Below are 7,694 nucleotides of genomic sequence, written 5' to 3' on the forward strand. Positions count from 1 at the left end.
ATCTGCATATGCTTATCTCGGCAGAGGTTACTTTTATCAAGCAGTTGTGGTTTCCTCATGTTATACTAAGATGATATATATATTTTTTTTTAATGGAAGAAACAGTTTCCTTAGAGAGGCTAAGGAACTTGCCCAAGGTCACAGAGCTAGTATGTGAATAGGGATGAAAACCTAGATCAGTGTGAGTCTAAATTAGATATTCCCTGTACTATATTATCCTACCAGGTGCTTTCGGGAGTTTTTATTATTATTGCCACAGGGGCTTTGAGCATGCTGCTGGGTGACATACATACCAGAGAATCATGCATGCAGTGATAGTGACATTAATACCCATTGAATAGGACCTGTGATCAGACTTCAACAATGTAAAGTTGTATCTTGTTTGTTTTTAGAACTAGCCTCAGGGCCAGATATGGTGGCACACCTGTAATTTCAGCTACTTGGGAGATTGAGGCAGGAGTATTACAAGGTTGAGACCAACCTCAGCAACTTGGCCAGACCCTGTCTCAAAATAAAAAAAATAAAAAGTTCTGGAGACAGAGCTCAGTGGTACAGCACCCCTGGGTTCAATTCCCAGTGTCAAAAAGATATATTCTTATTAAGAATTCCCAAAACATGCAAGCAGGAATATAGTAGAAAATATTTGAGGGAGAAGAAAAGAAAGAAGTAAGTCAGGTCATTTGTTGAGTTGGCTCAATTAGTAAGCATTTATTCAGGACAAACTGTGCCAGTTACATCAGATATAAAGATGAACAAGACAATTACCACCTTCAAGGAACTTTTTGATCTAGTACGGGTTCAAAGGAAAAACACTGATGGAGGCATGAAGAATTTGGGAAACACATACAGGACAGGTGATATTGAAGCTTGTCTAAATTAAAGATGAGTGGGTATTCCCTACCTAGGGGAGGGCATTCCAGAAGGGAGAACAGAATGCAAAGTCAAGTCCAGAAGTAAAACAAAAACAAAATGCATATCTTGTAACAGAGTATAGTTTGTTCTAGGTAGACCCAAAGGAGCAGCAAGCAGGACACAAGGCAGGAAAGGCAGGCTGGGGTCAGATCATGAAGTCAGCTGACTGCGCAGTGCCTCACAAGATGTCTCCCCACTATTGGTTACTGGTCCATGCTGAGATAAGGACAGAAATTGAGGGTGTTTAGACATTCTTGCAGAATTCTGACTGAAACTTACACCTGTTAATTTAGTAAGAAAAATTATAGGCTTGCCTCTTTGAAGTGTATTTTTTTAAAATTCATTTTCTTACTATGGGTCTGTGACGAAATGGGGGGAAAAAACATAGTTCTTCACCATATATAGTTTGAAAAACACTGGATTTGAGATTAATGCTTTCCTAGTTCAAATGCTAAACTAGAACAGAGGCATGATTTTTTATTTTAGACATGTACTGCCAAGCTGATCTTAAGCAGACATAGAGGTTATCTTCCTATAGCTATTCCCCCTTTTTCTTTAGTTCATGGAACGCTGATTTTACTTGGGCAATATGGTAAGGAAAGTGGGCTCTTCTCCCAGTTTCCAGGACCTATGCAAGGACTGATAGAAGTCAAGCACAGTATCTCTTTACCCTGATGGCTTATGGGTGGACATGTGACCAATGAGATGAAAGAGGAAGCATGTAGGGAGCTTCTGGAATAAAGCATACACACAGACAATAAGGATGCCTATAACCATTCATTCAGTTTAAATACAGCGGTGTGACAATGTAACACTTGAAGCTGCCATGGTCATGAGATATGCCTAAGGATAAGAAGCACAAAGAGCAGAAAAACAGAACAAGTCTAGGTTCTTGGAAGCATCAGTGGGTCATTGTCACAAACCCACAACTATCTATCTCCAGACTTCACAACAAGAGTAAATTACATTTCTGTATTGCTTATGTTGCCATAGTTGGGCATTTTAGTACTTGGAAGTGAATCCATTCTGACCCAGATCCCCTTTAGGATTTCCATAAGGATTTTCTTCAGGAAATAGTTGTCTGAACATTTGCCAATTGTCTCATTCTATAAAAATTAAAAATCAGACAATTTATCATGTTCTACCAATTTGCCCTTTATAGTTTGAGTATACCATGAGAGGAATTGCTCCTATAAACTCAGTTTGACTCTTCAGGATGACCTGGTTGCTAGGTGAAGAAGACAGTTTAGTGCAAAACTGGTTACCTATTCAAGATCCATTTATTTCCTCCTTTAAAGAGAATTTCAGGGGAAGGTGGGACCTTGTTTAAACCAATTAGCATAAGATATGCTGCTCTCAACTGTGACTACATAAAAATACATGTAACCTGATATGGCTCAATCGGACTAAAAAAAGGGACTAAAGAGTCCACATCTGGGGAATGGTTTCTGTGTTTTCCATTGGACAAGAAAGACTGTGTTTTTAGCTTCATCAGTTCTGGAAGGAAGAGCTCTAAGATGAAAATAACTTGGGTCTTAGAAGGCATCACTGAACCTATGATTACTACTGCTTCTGAAGGTTGCCTCAAACCTGGACTTAAGTTATCTCAGAGTCTTCCTTGATGAGAATTTTCTATTACTTGCTATTTAAAGCACCATAATCGACATAGATGGAACTACCACCTAAGTTTTAAACAGCTAAAGAAACACGGGGCAGCCACACATGAACTCTTGAGGAAAGTATCTTGCAATATCCATCATGGCACTGAGCATTTAATTTTATATTTTTATGGCTTATATTCACATATCATCAGACTGTAAGTTCTTTGAAAGCAGAGTCCATGTCTTACAAATCATTGTATGCTACTCATAGCACATAATTGGCATACATTGTGCCCTCAATAAATGTTGAGCCAAAGAACCTTATCTCCTGGAGGACAAGATGTATAACTGATTCACACATGAACACTCAACACCCAAGAAGTCCATTTTTGCATGGAATCAGCATTCACTAAATATGTGCTGAATGAATTAAAAAAAAAAAAAACCTATAAATATGTGGTGCTTATATTAGAAGCCTGCTATAGACTGTTAAGAACTTTGAGCTTGAACTCTTGTGACCTAAATTCACATCCCAGGTTGCTACCTATTTGACCAGGGTGATTCTCTTAGCCTCTCTGAGCACCTATACTCACTATAAAATGGGGATTAGTTTCTCCATCAGCCTCACATCCAACCTGTGAAAAGTATAGTAATCCTAAACTAGGTCTTGCCTTAGGACATGGCAAGTTAAACAGTTTAAGGTTAGACAAAGGGAACTATTAGAAACAAAGTATGACTATATTCTGAGTTTAGAAATCATTGTACATAACAGGGACATAGCAATGAGGTGTGTTAGAATGTGATTGTCACCCACTAAGAGGTTAAGTTCTTCATTACTCAGTAATGAAGATGTTACTGTGGTAACATCTTTTAACATAGCTACTGAAATGCTGCACATTATCTTTGGGTAGACTTATACACTAGGGAAGGACTGGCAGTTCTGTGAGACTTATCTTCAACAGTGGTAGAGGTCAAGAAGGGTGCTTCAGTTTCCTTACAAATGAGTTAAGCACAACAAACTTGCAAAGGTTAAAAAAAAAAAAAAATCTTATCTGTTGCCAAGAACTAAGGGGAATAGGCACCTTCAGATACTAAGGTATAAACAGATGCCTTCTTTCTAGAGACCAACCAGATTGTACTTGTCCAAAAACCTTGAAGACACATATAGCTTCTATTGGCATCACATCTGCTATTTTGCTGTCACCATTATTCTCCCTGCCCCACACTACTTTGCAACCCGTCGTTAGCCTGCGAACTTCCTTGCTAGCCATTGGTCCGTTGTTACTAGCCCTGGAAATTCTAGCAACCCGACTTCCTAAGAATGGCTCCATCGCCACTCTCTCTCTCTCTCTCCTTGGCATTTGCTCTTGTGCACGCTCTCACTCACTCTCACTCTCGCGACTCTCTCATCCTGCGAGCAGACATTCTGCCTGCCCATCGAATAAAATCTCTTGCATGAGTTACCGCGTCCAGAGTGGTTTCTGGGTGTTTTCAGCTTCTGGCCCATCCTTACTTGATCTTTACATTTGTAAATACTTTCCTATGCAGTCTTCCACTGCAATTGTATTATGAAGTAGTCAAAAGGCAGGGGTTGGTAAAACTATTATGGAGTACTCAAAAGGCAGGTTGGTAAAAAGTGTATATATGTGCAGTGTAGACTGGTGGAATTTCAAGGGATTTCTTCTTTATGTTTCCATAAAACCAAGCAAAGAGCCAAATACAGAAAAGAAAAAAAAATTGGAATTTAGTGATTTGGTATGTTTCCTGTCCCAGACTGAGATATGTAGAATTCCTGGAGGGGCATCCAACATAGTAGGCACCCTATAAAATATTATGGTAAACCACACAATGAATTTATACAGACCCAATACAAATACCATTGTAGAACTACACTTACTAAGGGTAAAATATGTTAAGGGGAAAAGGCAGTATTAAACTCTAATTAAAAATGTGTAGCATAGGAAAAGGATCTTTTTGCTTAAAAAATGTATTAATGTGGATTGGGAATATAGCTCAGTTCGTAGAGTGCTTGCCTGCCAAGCACAAAGCCCTGGGTTCAATCCCCAGCACTGGGGGAAAAAAAAGTATTAATGAGGTGCTGGGATTATACCTCAATGTAGAGCACTTGCCTAGCACATAAGGCACTGGGTTAGATTCTCAGCACAACATAAAAATTAAAAAAAGATATGGTGTCCATTTATAACTAAAAGTATCTTTTTTAAACTGTATTAATAAAGGGCTGGGGTTGTGGCTCAGGGTAAGAGTGCTTGCCTGGCATGTGTGAGGCACTGGGTTTGATTCTCTGTACCACATAAAAACAAATAAATAAAGGTATTGGGTCCATCTACAACAAAGAAGAAACTTTTTTTTTTTTTTTTTTTGCAGTGCTTGGGGATTGAACCCAGGGCCTTGTGCATGCTAGGCAAGCACTCTACCGACTTAGCTATATCCCCGGCCCACAAAGAAACTTTTAAAAAAGGTATTAATGAAAACTTTAGAACAGCATAAATCAAAAATAACATTAGGTGATAAGTTGCAAATTTTGTTTTCCTTTTTGTAGTCCCAGGGCATATTAAAGTATAATTTGGATACAATCTGCCAAGGATCTGTACTGGGTGAGAAGTTAGTTTATACTCGACTTGGGAGTCTTTTTTTTTTTTCCTTTTTGCAACAAAGGATGTTTATTCAGGATTGATCCCTTGATATAGTCATTTATGTAAAAAAATAGTTTTAAAGTCAGGAAAATGGGCTTGTTGGTGTGACCTCCCTTCCTTCCCTTAGGTGCAGCCTCCCACTGGCCTTCTTTTCAGATGCTTCCTTCAAACTCTTGGGAGTGCAGAGGGCAGGTGTCACTTCTTGGCAGCTTCTGCCTAGGCTGCCAAATCTGCCTCCTTCTGAGTAGCCAGGAATGTGGCTGGTTCACAGTTCTTCCACACAGAGATCCTTCACCACCATGTCAAGGGAACAAACAGGCAGAGAGGATGATGGAGCTGACAACAGAGGACAGAGTACATACTGCAGGGCAAATTTATCATCCCTAGCTTTGACATGGGCAATCTAATAGATGAACTTCAAAGACACCAAGCCTGCCACCTCTTTTCCTGACTGCCAGGTCTCCTTCTCAATCCCAGCAGCTGCCTTCAAGAAGTAGGAAATAACGGATTTTCCAATCTTGTTTCAAAGGTCTCGTGAGGCTTCACAAAAATCTTTGTAGGCAGAGAATGCCTTCTTTGATGTCTTTCATCTTCTTGTTGAACTCTTTACAGAACTGGTTGATAGAAATGCTCTGCTGAGGGTTGGAGTTGTAGCTCAGTGGTAGAGTACTCTCCTAGCATGTGAGGCACTGGGTTTGATCCTCCGCATAAAGATGAATAAATAAAACAAAAGTATTATATCCATTTACAACTAAAAATATTAAAAAAAAAAAAAAAATGCTCTGCTGACTCAGGATGAGACAAGTGGGGGATAGGCATGGCCTGGTCTGCACACAGAATGGCCCAGATCACCCGGCCTAGGGCTTTCCAAAGGGTTTGAGTGGCCCAGCTCAACTTTAACTCAGGGCAGCACTAAGAGCCAAGATTCTATTGTTCATGTACAAGGATTCTCTATGAACTATACAATGCTGACTAAAAGTATTATATCCAAAATAAATATTCAAGTAAAAAAAAGGAATACAGAATCAAATTAGAGAATGCCAATATAACACTAACTGCTGGATACTGTGCCAAATGCTTTATCTACATCATTTTCACTCATAATCTTTTAAGTTAGATATTACTTGTTCATTTTTTTTTTTTAGATGAGACACCATGACTTATTTGACATCTCATTGCTAGCTGTTGAACTCAAGAATGTCATATTTCAAAGCTAATTTCTTAACCTCAATTAAGTAGGAATCCTAAGTAATTACTTAGTTTGGTTCTTTTATAAAGGAGAAAATTTTCTCATCCCATAACACATGAATGTTGCATATCCTCTTAGTTATGTTCCTCAGTTATCTTTTGCTTTTGAGGTTTTTAAACTCAATGTACTTGAAGGTAGAATATGATCAACTGCTTCACAGCAATTAAGTAGCTAAGGGGACCACAAAGTTGCTATACCAACTAATGTTCTGCTTTATTCAGGCCCAGACTGATAGAGTCAGCTGACCATGGGCTGAACCCCTGCAACAGTGAGCTCAAAATAAATGTTTCCTCCTGTAAAATGTTCTAATTAGGAATTTCGATCACAGGAACAAAAAGCTAACACACTAACATATAACTCTCTGGGCCTGAAGCACTTAACTTCTGATCTTAGTCCATGCTACAATGTAAATAGTAATATACATATTATGTCAAATAGTTGAGATTTCTCAAGCCAAAACACCCTAACTTGGTCGAAAATTTAACATACTTTTCCAAAAGATGTTACTGTAGTAAAAAACAACAATAACAGACAGATGTGATGGCACACACCTATCATGCCAGCTACTTGGAAGGTTAAGACAGTAGAATCACAAGTTCGAGGCATGGACAATTTAGCAAGACCTATCTTAAAAATTTAAGTCTATAGCTCAGTGTAATTCAGTGGAAGAGCACTAGCCTAGCATGTGCAAAGCCCTGGGTTCAATTCCTAGTGCAATAAATAAATAAATGAAACCCATCTAAAAATACAAAACAAAGTATGAGTCTTGAATGAGATAATATGGGTAACACACTTATTCTGAATTGGTAAAGTGAATTTCCTACTTACATGTACTCAATTTTTTTTGTTTTGGTGGTGGTGAGGGGGACCAGGGATTGAACTCAGGGGCACTCGGCCACTGAATAACATCCCCAGCCCTATTTTGTATTTTATTTAGAGAAAGGGTCTCACTGAGTTGCTTAGTGCTTCACCTTCACTGAAGCTGGCTTTGAACTCACGATCCTCCTGCCTCAGCCTCCTGAGCTGCTGGGATTATAGGCACATAACCTCACCCGGCTGTGTGTACTCAATTTTGAGGATTTCACTGGCTGAGAGAAGTATCTGCTTTCCCTTAACAAACATCCCACAGTTCCCAGAATGATACAGTAATAAGAACAAAAGAAATTCATATCACAAACTTTGTTACTACTATATACTTTAAGGAAAAAAATAAAATGAAACTGTGAGTATGTGTGGAACACAAAAAGAAACACACCAGAAGATCTTTGACCAGAGACA

Source organism: Sciurus vulgaris, assembly GCF_902686455.1.
Source record: "Sciurus vulgaris genome assembly, chromosome: 10".
In the NCBI taxonomy this organism is placed as follows: domain Eukaryota; kingdom Metazoa; phylum Chordata; class Mammalia; order Rodentia; family Sciuridae; genus Sciurus; species Sciurus vulgaris.